Consider the following 16,327-nt stretch of genomic DNA (forward strand, 5'->3'; position numbering starts at 1 on the left):
GCAAGGCAGCTTTATCTGTAGAGCACATTACAACAACGGGCAATTCAAAGTTCTTTACACAAAAACAGTTAAAAAATAAAAACAGATAAAACAAGAATAAAAAGTTAAAGATGTCCCAGATGACCTGAGAGGTCTGGGGGGGGGGGGGGGTCATAGTGTGTAGTAGCAGACCTGTCCCAGATGACCTGAGAGGTCTGGGGGGGTCATAGTGTAGTAGCAGACCTATCCCAGAGGACCTGAGAGGTCTGGGGGGGGGGGGGGGGGGGGGTCATAGTGTAGTAGCAGACCTGTCCCAGAGGACCTGAGAGGTCTGGGGTGTCATAGTGTAGAAGCAGACTTGTCCCAGAGGACCTGAGAGGTCTGGGGGGGTCATAGTGTAGAAGCAGACCTGTCCCAGAGGACCTGAGAGGTCTGGGGGGGTCATAGTGTAGAAGCAGACCTGTCCCAGATGACCTGAGAGGTCTGGGTGGTTCATAGTGTAGTAGTAGACCTGTCCCAGAGGACCTGAAAGGTCTGGGGGGGTCATAGTGTAGTAGCAGACCTGTCCCAGAGGACCTGAGAGGTCTGGGGTGTCATAGTGTAGAAGCAGACCTGTCCCAGATGACCTGAGAGGTCTGGGGGGGTCATAGTGTAAAAGCAGACCTATCCCAGAGGAACTGAGAGGTCTGGGGGGGGGGGTCATTGTGTAGTAGCAGACCTGTCCCAGATGAACTGAGAGGTCTGGGGGGGTCATAGTGTAGTAGCAGACCTGTCCCAGATGACCTGAGAGGTCGGGGGGGGGGTCATAGTGTAGAAGCAGACGGTCCCAGAGGACCTGAGAGGTCTGGGGGGGTCATAGTGTAGTAGCAGACCTGTCCCAGAGGACCTTAAAGGTCTGGGGGGGTCATACTGTAGTAGCAGACCGGTCCCAGAGGACCTGAGAGGTCTGGGGGGGTCATAGTGTAGTAGCAGACCTGTCCCAGAGGACCTGAGAGGTCTGGGGTGTCATAGTGTAGAAGCAGACCTGTCCCAGAGGACCTGAGAGGTCTGGGGGGGTCATAGTGTAGAAGCAGACCTGTCCCAGAGGACCTGAGAGGTCTGGGGGGGTCATAGTGTAGTAGCAGACCGGTCCAGAGGACCTGAGAGGTCTGGGGGGGTCATAGTGTAGTAGCAGACCGGTCCCAGAGGACCTGAGAGGTCTGGGGGGGTCACAGTGTAGAAGATCAGAAATGTATTTTGACCCTACACCGATTAGTGATTAACTTAACTCCTCATGCTCTTCCAGTCATGTATCTAACACAGTTGCAGGAACTCAGAAGTGTACATAGACAGAAAAACATGTTTTCCTAGTACCACCTTATTTATCTAAGATTATTTTACCATATTCACGGGGAATTCCAACCTACACCGTTTGCTCTCTGGATGCCGGTCCCTCGGTCATTCCCAGAGTAAACTGAACATCTGGTTATTAAAGAGCCTTGTCCTACCATGCCCCTAACCTTTGAAACGGCCTTCCACTACATGTTAACAAAGAAAATATCAAGTCATGGGCTATTTTCCATTCAACTTAAACAGTCCCATGAAACTCCAGGACACAGTTGATTCATTTCCATGACGTTTACTGGGAATTTTGTGAAACTGCAATACAATACAATGAGAAGTCTATATTATAAACCAAACCCAAATGCACAGTATTAGTGTAAATAGCGCCGCTTAGCGTGCATGGAGCTGTTGCCTATATGACACAGTTATAGATACAAAACCAACAACGAGCAAGAACTTGTTGTGGTTTGGGGTTTTTGTTTGGGTTCATTTTCCCCTTTTCTTTGGCCTCCTTGTGTTTTTGTCTTTGTTTTCTCTCTGATCTTATGTTGCTGGTCCTGCCTGGTGTTTCCCTGTGCCTGTTTGTTCTACTTCCTGTTTTATATTTTGACAGTTTGGTTTCCTGTCTTGTCAAGTCTTGTCCAGCTTTGCTTTTTGTTTGTCTGATTGTCCAGCCCTGCCTTAATGTGATTCATCTGATGTCTCACCTGTTCCCTGTCATCTCGTTACCTCTTGTACTTAACCTCTGTGTTCCTTTTGTCTAGTGCTTTGTCGTTTTGTCCCGCTCTGCATGACGTCCAGTTTGTCGTTCATGTGAGTTTTGCAAGCGTGGAGGGGGAGTGTGGAGGGTCAGCGTGGAGGGCGAGCGTGGAGGGTCAGCGTGGAGGGGGAGCGTGGAGGGGGAGCGTGGAGGGTCAGCGTGGAGGGGGAGCGTGGAGGGGGAGCGTGGAGGGGGAGCGTGGAGGGTCAGCGTGGAGGGGGAGCGTGGAGGGGGAGCGTGGAGGGGGAGCGTGGAAGGCGAGCGTGGAGGGGGAGCGTGGAGGGTCAGCGTGGAGGGGGAGCGTGGAGGGGGAGTGTGGAGGGGGAGCGTGGAAGGCGAGCGTTGAGGGGGAGCGTTGAGGGCGAGTGTTGAAGGGGAGCGTGGAGGGGGAGCGTGGAGGGTCAGCGTGGAGGGTCAGCGTGGAGGGCGAGCGTGGAAGGCGAGCGTTGAGGGGGAGCGTTGAGGGCGAGTGTTGAAGGGGAGCGTGGAGGGGGAGCGTGGAGGGTCAGCGTGGAGGGGGAGCGTGGAGGGGGAGCGTGGAGGGGGAGCGTGGAAGGCGAGCGTTGAGGGGGAGCGTTGAGGGCGAGTGTTGAAGGGGAGCGTGGAGGGTCAGCGTGGAGGGTCAGCGTGGAGGGTCAGCGTGGAGGGGGAGCGTGGAGGGGAGCGTGGAAGGCGAGCGTTGAGGGGGAGCGTTGAGGGGGAGCGTTGAGGGCGAGTGTTGAAGGAGAGCGTGGAGGGGGAGCGTGGAGGGTCAGGGTGGAGGGGGAGCGTGGAGGGTCAGCGTGGAGGGTCAGCGTGGAGGGTCAGCGTGGAGGGGGAGCGTTGAAGGAGAGCGTGGAGGGGGAGCGTGGAGGGTCAGGGTGGAAGGCGAGTGTGGAGGGAGCCGGTAGTCGGCGCGGGCCGGCCTGAGTTAGCCTCTGGTAGCCGTCCCCAGGCAACTCCTGAGCAGCCAGGACATAGTGCCTGGGTGACGGTGAGAGGACGAGGAAGAGACAGTCGTAAGCTTTCCAAGGCGTCGGACCACCACCAGCCTGTTAGCGTTTCTAACAGGTTTTCCACTCAGCAACACACCCGCTGAGAAACCAACTCTGATTATCGGCAGCTCCATTTTGAGAAACGTGAAGTTAGCGAAGCCGGCAGCCATAGTTAAGTGCATCCCGGGGGCTAGAGTGGGCGACGTTGAGTCTTATCTGAAACTGCTGGCTAAGGATAAACGTAAATACAGCAAGATTGTTATTCACGTTGGCGTTAATGACTCCCGGTTACGGCAATCGGAGGTTACGAAGATTAATGTTGAATCGGTGTGTACATACGCGAAGTCAATGTCGGACACCGTAGTTTTCTCTGGACCCCTGCCAAATCTAACCAATGATGACATGTATAGCCGCATGTCGTCATTTCGCCGCTGGCTATCGAGGTGGTGTCCAGATAATGATGTGGGCTTGGTGGATCACTGGCAGTCTTTCTGGGGAAGACCTGGTCTGATTCGGAGAAACGGCATTCATCCCACTTGGGCTGGAGCAGCTCTCATTTCTAGAAATCTGGACCAGTTTATTAGTGGACCTGATCCCTGACAGTCCGGAGTTGGGACCAGGAAGCAGAGTCGCAGTCTAACACACTTCTCTGCTCCTTTATTCCAGGTGTTACCTAGTAGAAATCCCATAGTGACGGTGTCTGCCCCCCGACCATTAAAATTATTTAAATCAAAGGTAAACAGAAGAGGAGCTGTGCATGAAAACTCATAACAATTAAAACCACAAGTGCAATAGTGCAAAAGAATAGGAGAATTAAATGTGGACTCTTAAACATCAGATCTCTCTCTTCTAAGGGTACTAGTAAATGAATTAATATCAGATTAATATTGATTTATTCTGTCTTACTGAAACCTGGCTGGTGATGGAGAATATGTTAGTCTAAATGAATCCACCCCCCCAGTCATATTAATACTCACATTCCTCGAGGCACAGGCCGAGGAGGTGGAGTTGCAGCTATCTTTGATTCTAGTCTACTAATTAGCTCTAAACCTAAACTAAATTATAACTCATTTGAAAGTCTTGTTCTTAGTCTTTCACACCCAAGTTGGAAATCAATGCAACCAGTTCTATTTGTTCTAGTGTACCGGGCACCTGGTCCAGACTCTGAATTCTTATCCGAATTTGCAGAGTTTTTGTCAAATTTAGTGCTAAAAACGGACAAAGTTCTTATTGTGGGGATTTTAATATTCATGTGGACGATGAGAATGATAGCCTTAGCACTGCGTTTATCTCTCTATTAGATTCTATTGGCTTCTCTCAAAGTGTTCATAAACCGACTCACATTTTTAACCACACCCTCGATCTTGTTCTGGTATATGGTGTTGAAATTGAACATTTAATAGTGTTCCCACAGAATGCCTATTTATCTGACCACTGTTTGATAACTTTTGAGTTTATACTGCTGAACTACACGCCATTAGGCAAAAACTCCCTGCAACACAAATAGACACTACAACACACACTCTAAAACACAACTACACACCCTGCAACACAAATAAACACTACAACACAAAAACACACACTCTACAACACAACTACACACCCTGCAACCCAAATACACACACTACAACACATATACATACTATAACACGTAGACACACTTCAACACAAATAAATACGCTATAAAGACATTTGGCCCATAAACTGAACACCCAGTATCAGTATAATTATTTATATCACATTATTATTTATATTATTATAGTTTAATTTATATCATATCGTATTGTTATAGCTCCTACCCATTGGCCATGCACACACTCCAGCAACGTCATCACACTTCACAAAAGGTGTCATAGCTAAAGTGCCTTAATAGCGTGGTTAAAACATGACTAATTTTTTCCTGGAAAACGCACACAGGCTAACAATCTAATCACACAACCTTAAGCCATTAACGTTTAAAACGAACGACACACTGCTACTGCATGCTAACTAGCTAGCTAGCTAGCTAGTTAGCTAGAAACGGAGCTAGGAGATTCACACACACGGGTGCACCAGCATACAAACGGTGCAGGACCCCTCGCACACCCCCTCCCCCCCCACACACATAAACATTTTATGCCCTGAAAAAACGCACAGACTGTGCACACACACACACACCACACCACACACACACACACACACACCACACACACACACACACACACACACACACACACACACACACACACACACACACAACCGGTCTGGATGTTACTTACACACAACAGTTTATTTACATCGCAGAATTCAGTATCAAGACAAGCTCTGCAGAAGCGAAGAGATTGGCTCTCCCATATTCTTCATCATATTGTATAAACAGGGTCTCTGCTTATACAACATGGAAAGGGTGGCTTCATCTCAACATCTTGTTTGCCTCTAGAGGGTCTTGGGACACTATTAGCCCGGCTTTTACACACCCAATGCTCACAACACCTGCAACCACACACACACACACACACACACACACACACACACACACACACACACCACACACACACACACCACACACACCAACCTAATATCTGTTTAAAACTTAAATCTCTCTCTACAGGAAAGGACTGGAACGACCAGCCGTGTGCCAACAAAATGCCTTCTTCAGTCCGGGTGAGCTGTTCAACATCAAAATGCCCCCCCCCCCCCCATTTATTATCCTAAATTAGATGCACCTGTTTGAGGACGTTAGCTGCATAAAGACACCTGTCCACCCATACAATCAGTAGAATCCCAACACTAACATGGCCAAGACCAAAGAGCTGTCCAAAGACACTAGAGACCTCCACAAGGCTTGACAGGACTACAGGGACATGTTTAAGCATCTTGGGGAAGACAGGTCCACTGTTGGAGCTATCGTTAGAAAATGGAAGAAGCTAAACATGACTGTCAGTCTCCCTCGGACTGGGGCTCCATGCAGGATCTCACCTCGGGGGGTCTCCATGATCCTAAGAAAGGTGAGAAACCAGCCCAGAACTACACGGGAGGAGCTGGTCCAGGACCTGGAAAGACCTGGGACCACCGTTTCCATGGTTACTGTTGGTAATACACTAAGACGTCATGGTTTAAATCCTGCATGGCCCGGAAGGTTCCCCTGCTTACACCAGACCAGGTCCAGGCCGGTCTTAAGTCTGCCAACGACCATCTGGAGGATCCAGAGGAGTCATGGGAGGAAGTCCTGTGGTCAAATGAGACCAGAATAGAACTTTTTGGTCCTGAAAAATAAAAAAATCATACATGTGATTTCTGGATTTTTTTTTTTTGGATTATGTTTCTCACAGTGGACATCACCTACGAGGACAATTCAGACAATGTAAATATTATATATATATATCCAGAACAATGCAGGGACGTCTGGAGAGGGCTGCAGAACATCTCCGGCCACGGCAAAGCTGTGGGAAGAAGCCAAGCGGAGGAGACAAGGACTGGGCAGATGAGCTGAATCTGTTTTTTAACAGATTTGACTCTGCCTCCTCCTCTCCTCCCTCTTCCACCCCCCAGCCCCCTCTTTCACACCTCCCCTGGCCTTTTCTCCTCCTCCCCCTCCCCTCCTCAGCGCCTGCCACCTTCAACGAACCCGCATCAGCAGACCCACCAGCCCGCTCCTTCCCCTCTCCCCGCTCATCAGTTCACCACCCCCCTCTCCCCCCTCCCGAGACCCTCACCTCCCACCATCCACACACCCCAGTCATCCTCCAACCCCTTCTCCATAACAGATGATCAGGTGAGAAGTCAACTGAAAATCAAGGCAAGGAAGGCCCCGGGCCCGGACGGCATCAGCCAAGTCTCCTCAGGGACTGTGCTGACCAGCTCTGTGGTGTGTTCCAGGCACTTATTCAACCTGAGCCTGAGCCTGGAGAAGGTCCCAGCCCTGTGGAAGACCTCCTGTGTGGTCCCGGTACCCCACCCAAGTCACCGCGACCCAGGAGCCAACCACTTCAGGCCTGTTGCCCTGACTTCTCACCTGATGAAGACCATGGAGAGGATCATCCTGCGTCACCTGCGACCCCTGGTGGCACACAGCTGGACCCCCTGCAGTTTGCTTACCAGTCTGGGATTGGAGTGGACGACGCAGTGATCTACCTGCTGAACAGATGCGCTGCTCCACCTGGAGGACAGCGGGAGCACTGTGAGGTCATGTTTCTTCGACTTCTCCAGTGCTTTTAACACCATCCAGCTTCGCGCTCCTCAGAGTGAAGATGGAGAGTGCCGGAGTGGACCAACATCTGGCTGCATGGACTCGGACTACCTCACCAACAGACCACAGTATGTGAGGCTCCATCACTGTGTGTCTGACGTGTGCACTGCAGCACACGGTCCCCTCAGGGTACGGTGCTCTCCCCCTTCCTTTTCACCCTCTACACCTCGGACTTCACACACAACACCACCCACTGCAACATCCAGAAGTTCTCCGATGACACAGCCTTGTTGGTTGTGTCTGAGGGGAACGATCTGGAATACAGTCGGTTACAAGGACTTTGTCAGCTGGTGTGAGCTCAACCAGCTTCAGCTTAACACCAGCAAGACAAAGGAGATGATAGTCGACTTCAGGAGGAAAACATCCCCTTTCTCACCGGTGAGCATCCAGGATCGGACATTGATGTAGTGGAGAGCTACAAATTCCTGGGTGTTCACCTAAACAATAAACTGAACTGGACTGACCACACCCATGACCTCTACAAGAAGGGCCAGAGTCCTCCATCTGCTGAGGAGACTCAGGTCCTTTGGAGTGTGCAGGACTCTCCTCAGGACCTTCTATGACTCTGTGGTGGCCTCTGCCATCCTCTACGCTGTGGTCTGCTGGAGGGGGGGCAGCTCGGACCGGGACAGGAGCAGACTCAATAGACTGATCAGGCGAGCAAGCTCTGTCCTGGACTGTCCTCTGGACCCCATAGAGAAAGTAGGGGAGAGGAGGATGTTAGCCAAGCTGACATCCATCATGGACAACACCTCCCCCCCCCTACATGACACTGTGGGGTCCCTGAGCAGCTCCTTCAGCAGCAGACTGATACACCCCCGTGTAAGAAGGAGAGGTCCGCAGGTCCTTCATCCCGGCCGCTGTCAGACTCTACAACACCTGCACTACCTGATAGTGTTGTAGTTTCTGTTCCTGTTTTTTCTCCCATCTACATCACACACTTTCTGTTTCTTTTAATATTGGTATTTATATTATTTTATTACAAGTACTTACTTTTCAATATTTGGTCTCAGGTTAATATAATTTAAATTATGCTACCGACTCTTGCTTCTTTGCTCTAATTACCCATTCAACTTAATTTTTAACGTCACTTACACTACAATATTGTTTCTCTTATCATGGCAACCGCACTTTAGATTCCTTTTGTTTGACGGCATTTTACTTACTCAGTCTACCATATTTTCATTGTCTATTTCTTGCCTTGTATTTCTTGCCTTGTATTTCTTTCGTGCGTACTTGTTTGTGTGTTATTGTTTTTTTTTTTTTTTTTTTGCTGTTGCTGCTATGCTGCTACTGTAACGACAGAATTTCCCCGTCGTGGGATGAATAAAGTATAATCTAATCTAATATATATATATATATATTTTTTTTTTCTTCTTTATTACAGACTCAAGGTCCAGATAAAAAGCACACACATCACAAGAGGGATACAAACCTAACACAAACATAAATACATACAGACAAACTGACTCCCAAAAATATCACAAAAGAGACAAACAAACATACAAATCTACAAACAGCAAGGCCCAATAACTAGAACAGGTACAGGTGCGTGTTCCAGTGATTCTGAGATCTGATATCACTAATGGCGTTTTTCCACCGCTGGTAACAGCTCGCCTCGACTCGTCTCTACTCGACTCGACGCGCTCAGCGTCCGTTTTCCATTGCAGATTGAGTAACGCCTCAGCGTGGCTGGTCACCATAGCTACGCGTGATGATGTCATTTTCAGCGCGACTCACAACAGCACGTCGGCTACTCGCCGCAGCCAGAAGAAATGTTTTGTTTCAAAAGAAGCTGAAGGAAGCAACAAAAATCACCGCTGAAAAAACAGGAGTTTGGGAATTCTGACGGAGTTCAGACGCCGACATGACGGTTGTTCGCCGACACAAGAGGGCAAGTTAAGTTTCCTGGTAACGTTAGCTAACATCTGCATGTGTTACGGGCCCCGGTCACTATTTACTATACGATATGTAAAGTACATGAACTTTAGCAACCATGATTACACACCAAAACATGTATGCTATGTACTGTTTGTGTTTCAGAGCATTCACGCTTTGCAAAATTGCCGCCGCAGACCGTCTGGTGGGCGATGTCCGACCGGTGAGATCTCTGGTTCTGACCTGCTGGGCTTCGTATCTTTATGAGAGTCATGGAGAAGGTTATGATGCATCTGGGCAAGCAGAGCCAGGGGGGACACCGTCACAGGGTGTAGAGGAAGAAGCCTGGGATGTATTGGAGGGTTTGATGCGCTACTTGAAAAGCTAAATAAAGACTTTTCTTTGATATATTGTCTTGTTTTTTTAAAGTAACAGTGTACAATATTGGAAACGACATAAAGCCCCTAATAGCCCCTAATAGCCCTTAATATCGAACAGTTAAAGTGAGAATAGTGCAGAGAGTAGATAATCTGTCGGTGTCGGCTAGATTTTTTTTTTTAAATGTCCCGTTTGTTCTGGACATACACTCCGCACTCGTTTGCTAAAAACGCAGTGATCCGACCAACCAGCAGTCCGCAGGTTTCTACGTCACCTTTTGGTGTCTCCTCGGCTCGCTTGGAACCTCGACTGAGGTAGTACTAAAAAAAAAGTCCCTGGTAGCAGGTCCCACTTTTTTTCGTGATGGAAAACCAAAAAAGGCGTGTAGAGTTGAGGCGAGTCGAGTAGATACCACGCAGTGGAAAACCGCCATAAGTGCAGGATTGGTTATAGAAGTTAAAACTGTATCACGTCTGTGGCGTTTTCACCGCTGCCTTTCGACACTTTAAACGTTCACCTCCACGCTCGCCCTCCACGCTCGCCCCTCCACGCTTATGAAGGTAAATTTGGTGCAAAAGTGAGAGCGCGCAGATGCGATGTGAGCACTTGTAGAATATGATTTGACAGCTTGTGAAAAAATGTGTACTCGTGTTTTTGTACTCTTTTTTTTTTCACTTGAGTCACTTTTCCAGTACAACAACAACTCAGTGATTACAACCTCTGGAATCTGTCGCTGCAGCGTGCTCTCTCCCATCACACAGCGGTGCGTCTGCGCTCTCGAGTTTTGCAACACTTCTTGCGATACATTTGGTGCAAAACTAATTTGTACCTGTGGACTTAGTCTGTGGAGCTCTGAGCCAACAGGATGGCAGGGGACAGCAGGGTTTCTATCGCCTGATGAAGGACAACTCTGTCCGGCTTATTTATGTAGCATGAAAGCTAGAGTTAGCTAACTAGCAGCCAGCCCGCTTCTAAATACTGTAAATACCTTTTAATAATCTCAACACTTTAACAGTCCAACTGAAACACTGGCGCTGAGCTCCAGGTCCTGCAGCCGCAGACAGGCCGCCGTCAGTGGGGCTCGGCCAGCGTGGAAACATCGCTAGAAAGCTCCGCTGCCGACCTCAACGGGATCTGATCTCCAGCGGGACACGGAGAGCTCCAGACCCGGTAGCAGCGGCACAACCCCCCCGGAGCCCACCGCCAGTGTTGGTGGGATAGCAAGTTAGCGAACTAACCCCGCTTATAAATAAATACATTTTAGTTATCCTTATACTTTTAACAGTCCAGCTGAAACACTGCTGGTGAGCTCCAGGTCCTGCAACCGCAGACGGACCGCCGTCAGTGTGTATAACGCTTGACTTTTAAATTAAATTGTATTTATTTGTAAGTGTGGTTGTTGGTTAGTTTGCTAACGCTAACTCCACGCTCGCCCTTCCATGCCCCCCTCCACGCTCCCCCACCACGCTCCCCCTCCCCCTCCACGCTTCCCTCCACGCTCGCCCTCCATGCTCCCCCTCCACGCTCGCCCTCCACGCTCCCCCTCCACGCTCCCCTCCACGCTCCCCCTCCACGCTGACCCTCCACGCTCCCCCTCCACGCTCCCCCTCCACGCTCGCCCTCCCCACTCCCCCTCCACGCTTGCAAAACTCACACGAACGACAACTGGACGTCATGCAGAGCGGGACAAAACGACAAAGCACTAGACAAAAGGAACACAAAGGTTAAGTACAAGAGGTAACGAGATGACAGGGACAGGTGAGACATCAGGTGAATCACTTAAGGCAGGGCTGGACAATCAGACAAACAAAAGCAAAGCTGGACAAGACTTGACAAGACAGGAAACCAAACTGTCAAAATATAAAACAGGAAGTAGAACAAACAGGCACAGGGAACACCAGGCAGGACCAGCAACATAAGATCAGAGAGAAACAAAGACAAAAAACACAAGGAGGCCAAAGAAAAGGGGAAAATGAACCCAAACAAAAACCCCAAACCACAACAGGTTCTTGCTCGTTGTTGGTTTTGTAACCGTATTGAGGCAGCTAAGAAGCTAGTTTGTTTGTGCTAGGCCAAGTTAGCTTATGTTTCTTGCTTGTGTTATATGTGTCATATAGGCAACAGCTCCATGCAAGCTAAGCGGGCGCTATTTACACTAATACTGTGCATTTGGGTTTGGTTTATAATATAGACTTCTCATTGTATTGTATTGCAGTTTCACAAAATTCCCAGTAAACGTCATGGAAATGAATCAACTGTGTCCTGGAGTTTCATGGGACTGTTTAAGTTGAATGGAAAATAGCCCATGACTTGATATTTTCTTTGTTAACATGTAGTGGAAGGCCGTTTCAAAGGTTAGGGGCATGGTAGGACAAGGCTCTTTAATAACCAGATGTTCAGTTTACTCTGGGAATGACCGAGGGACCGGCATCCAGAGAGAGACGGTGTGGGCCGGACTTCCCGGTGGATATGGTGTAATAATCTTAGATAAATAAGGTGGTATTAGGAAAACATGTTTTTCTGTCTATGTGCACTTCTGAGTTCCTGCAACTGTGTTAGATACATGACTGGAAGAGCATGAGGAGTTAAGTTATCACTAATCGGTGTAGGGTCAAAATACATTTCTGATCTTCTACACTGTGACCCCCCCAGACCTCTCAGTCCTCTGGACAGGTCTGCTACTACACTATGACCCCCCAGACCTCTCAGGTCCTCTGGGACCGGTCTGCTACTACACTATGACCCCCCCAGACCTCGGTCTGCTTCTACACTATGACCCCCCCAGACCTCTCAGGTCCTCTGGGACCGGTCTGCTACTACACTATGACCCCCCCAGACCTCGGTCTGCTTCTACACTATGACACCCCAGACCTCTCAGGTCCTCTGGGACAGGTCTGCTACTACACTATGACCCCCCCCAGACTCTCAGGTCCTCTGGGACCGTTCTGCTTCTACACTATGACCCCCCCCCCAACCTCTCAGGTCATCTGGGACAGGTCTGCTACTACACTATGACCCCCCCAGACCTCTCAGTTCATCTTGGACAGGTCTGCTACTACACTATGACCCCCCCCCAGACCTCTCAGTTCCTCTGGGACAGGTCTGCTTTTACACTATGACCCCCCAGACCTCTCAGGTCATCTGGGACAGGTCTGCTTCTACACTATGACACCCCAACCTCTCAGGTCCTCTGGACGGTCTGCTACTACACTATGACCCCCCCAGACCTTTCAGGTCCTCTGGGACAGGTCTACTACTACACTATGAACCCACCCAGACCTCTCAGGTCATCTGGGACAGGTCTGCTTCTACACTATGACCCCCCCAGACCTCTCAGTCCTCTGGGACAGGTCTGCTTCTACACTATGACCCCCCCAGACCTCTCAGGTCCTCTGGACAAGTCTGCTTTTACACTATGACCCCCCCAGACCTCTCAGGTCCTCTGGGACAGGTCTGCTACTACACTATGACCCCCCCCCCCAGACCTCTCAGGTCCTCTGGGACCGGTCTGCTTTTACACTATGACCCCCCCAGACCTCTCAGTCCTCTGGGACAGTCTGCTACTACACTATGACCCCCCCCAGACCTCTCAGGTCCTCTGGGACAGGTCTGCTACTACACTATGACCCCCCAGACCTCTCAGGTCACTCTGGGACAGGTCTGCTACTACACTATGACCCCCCCCCCCCCCCCCCAGACCTCTCAGGTCATCTGGGACATCTTTAACTTTTTTTCTTGTTTTATCTGTTTTTATTTTTTAACTGTTTTTTGTGTAAAGAACTTTGAATTGCCCGTTGTTGTAATGTGCTCTACAGATAAAGCTGCCTTGCCTTAAGTGACCTTATATGGAGTTGTGGTTTCCGGATGTCGAATGAATGAAGAGTGTGTGTCTGTTTTGTGGCTAAAAGGAACAAATGCTTAAGGAAAGTCAGTCATTTTATACAGAAAAATTACTCAGGCTCTTTCATTGGATAAAGATCTATTATTGCACCATTTGGTCTCCCTGAAGATTCTTTGATATCACAAATCACAGAATCATTTGTGATGTGATTCTGACGTTAGGTGCAACACTATCGACTGTTGATTCCAACTGACTACGAACACACCGACAGCTTTGGAGCCTCGTTAGCGGCTGCAGCAACTTAAACCAGCCAGCAAAGGTGGAGGGACGCTAATTACTAGTAACGTCAGCTAACTGCAAGTGCTGCAAAGAATTTTAACAATTATTTTAAAATGAACGCTTATGTCACCCAGTAATTAGGGCTGGGAAATGTCAGTTACTACAATAACACAAGGATGAAACACATGTTACCAGATGGCTCTTATTTGAATAAAAATAATGATGAATATCTATTTTTTCCCTTACAGCATGTGTTCTCTTCATTGTGTTAAGTTGTCCCTGTTGCACAATTTAAGAACATTAACAAATATACCACAGCCATATCACAAAAGTTATCAATGATTCCTTAAAAAAACTAATCACACAGTTCTGATTGATGGTGATAATCATCAACATTAGAAGTTTCTAAAGAGGGAGTGAAGTATCATGGCCTTGACACTGTGAACCCTGATCTACTGACCAAGGAGGGGGGCTGTTCTGTGGACAGTGGACTGTCCATCATGACTAAGACCCTCCCCTTTCCAAGTATATAAGGGCCTTGACTCTCTTCTCCCTCCAAACCAAACCAGGCAGAACAAAGAGTACTGATGTGAGTATAATGGATATTTCAACATGTACTTTATTATTTCCAATCAGTTTGGCCTGAAAGTTTGATATATTTGGTTATATCAGATATTAGAAATTAAATGCAGATTGTGACTGCATTAGTAAATCAGATTACGTTTAACCTTATTTGTTATTTTTGAGTATTTAATGCTCTTCAGATCTGTGACTCTGTTATTTTCTATCAGTGAGTCATCAGCCTGTTCTTCTGTCAGCCAATCACCACCTCAGCAAAGGTAATTATATTTCAATTCATTATCACATTAAATCTATTTTTAATAACTAGTCTGGTATTCATCATGAGGACATTTTATATTTTGAGAACTCTTAGTGTATTTAATATTTAGACATTTAAAAAAATCTATTTAATATCAAACTATAACTATATTATATAATGCACTTATAACTACAGGATACTTTAATTTGATAAATGGATCACTGATCACAGTCATTAATTGTCTGAATTTACAGCGTAAAAGTATTCACCCCCCCCCCATGGCATTTTTCGTGTTATGTTGCCTCAAAAAACTGGAAATAACTTGGATTGAGCGTCATTGAACATACAGAAGAAGATCCATCCAGTTATAGCGTTTTCTTTGATTTTTTTGATTTCTTTTTAGTCTCATCACATGTGCCATGTTCTTTCCATTTGGTTATGATAGATTTGATAGTGCTCCTGGGACTCATGAAAGATTTGGAGATTGTTTATAACCGGGCGGCTGTGGCTCAGTGGTGGAGTGGTTGGCTGCCAATCGGAAGGTTGGTGGTTCGATCCCTGCCCCTGCAGTCATTGTTGAAGTGTCCTTGGGCAAGACACTGAACCCCAAGTTGCCCCCGGTGCTGCGCATCAGAGTGTGAATGTGTGTGAATGTTTATCTGATGAGCAGGTGTGTGTGAATGGTGAATGTCTCCTGTAGATGTAAAAGCGCTTTGAGCAGTTGTTAAGACTGGAAAAGCGCTATATAAATACAGCACATTTACATTTACCCCTGACTTGTACTTCTCAACAACATTATTTTTACTGGTTTTGGAGACTTCCTTGATCTTCATGGCAGTGTTTGGTTAGTGGGGCCTCTTGCTTAGGTGTTGCAGCCTCTGGGGCCTTTCAGAAAAGGTGTGTATATGTAATGAAAGATCATGTGACACTAAGATTGCACACAGGTGGACATCATTTCACTAATTATGTGACTTCTGAAGGTAATTGGTTGCACCAGAGCCTTATATGGGCTTCATAACAAAGACGCCATTTCTAAAAAATAGTTTTATGTAAATATCTTTCTCATTTCACTTCACCAAGTTAGACTATTTTGTTCTGATCCATCACGTACAATTAAGATTAAAAAAAACATTGAACTAAAGGCTGTAATATAACAAAATAGGTAAAAAGCCAAGGGGGGGGAATACTTTTGCAAAGCACTGCATGTCCTTGTCTGCGGTGTGTTGACTTTGTTGAACGTCTTTCCACAGATGGCGTCGGGCGTTCCGTTAGCTTTGTTGCTCTGTTTGTCCATCGGACTGTTGGCTCCATCTGTAAGTAAACAACTAAAAACTATGTGTTGTACATGCAGTGTAATGCAGTGGTTTCCCAGCCTGTAAGATTATGAGACAGTGATTTAATAATGTTACTAGTTTTAATGTAGGCTGAGTGCAAACTGGAAGCTGAAATATTAGATAAGTTTGTTCTATGAAGCACGTTGGGCTGCATGTTTGTATCAAAGATAATGTATAAATAAAGTTAAGTAGAGTAGTCCTGTAATCAGACTGCTTGTGTTTAACACGTCTTTTTGTGATCACAGTGTCGTGGAGAAACTAACTCCACCTGCCCAGGTCAGTCCAGGATCTCTGACTTGTTGTTTATATAATTTTACACGGTGTGTGTGTGGTGTCTGTTTGTGTGTGTGTGTCTCCTCCTCTCTAATTAATTAAACATAAGACCTGAGTTACTCTGCAGAGGAACTGAAGACATTCTCTAGCATGCAAGTCCTTTATCCATTTGGGAGGAGGAGTCCATATCAGTCCATCACACACGTTTAACATCAGGTACCACACACACCTCGCTGTCCTGGCTGTACGACGAGACGTTA

The 16,327-nt window shown here is 47.6% G+C and overlaps 2 long non-coding RNA genes across 2 annotated transcripts; one reads left to right on the top strand and one right to left on the bottom strand.

The window, feature by feature from the left end:
- Positions 1–3,864: 3,864 nt before the first annotated feature.
- LOC116678704 (uncharacterized) lies at positions 3,865–16,287 on the bottom strand. The gene is made up of 3 exons (XR_004329380.1): positions 16,172–16,287; positions 6,899–6,907; positions 3,865–3,878 (listed from the first exon to the last, which is right to left on the bottom strand). It is a non-coding gene; the product is annotated as an uncharacterized LOC116678704 (long non-coding RNA).
- On the top strand, positions 14,114–16,073 carry LOC116678703 (uncharacterized). The gene is made up of 3 exons (XR_004329379.1): positions 14,114–14,229; positions 14,432–14,479; positions 15,711–16,073. It is a non-coding gene; the product is annotated as an uncharacterized LOC116678703 (long non-coding RNA).
- Positions 16,288–16,327: the final 40 nt, after the last annotated feature.

Source organism: Etheostoma spectabile, unplaced genomic scaffold, assembly GCF_008692095.1.
Source record: "Etheostoma spectabile isolate EspeVRDwgs_2016 unplaced genomic scaffold, UIUC_Espe_1.0 scaffold00007798, whole genome shotgun sequence".
Classification (NCBI taxonomy): Eukaryota; Metazoa; Chordata; class Actinopteri; order Perciformes; family Percidae; genus Etheostoma; species Etheostoma spectabile.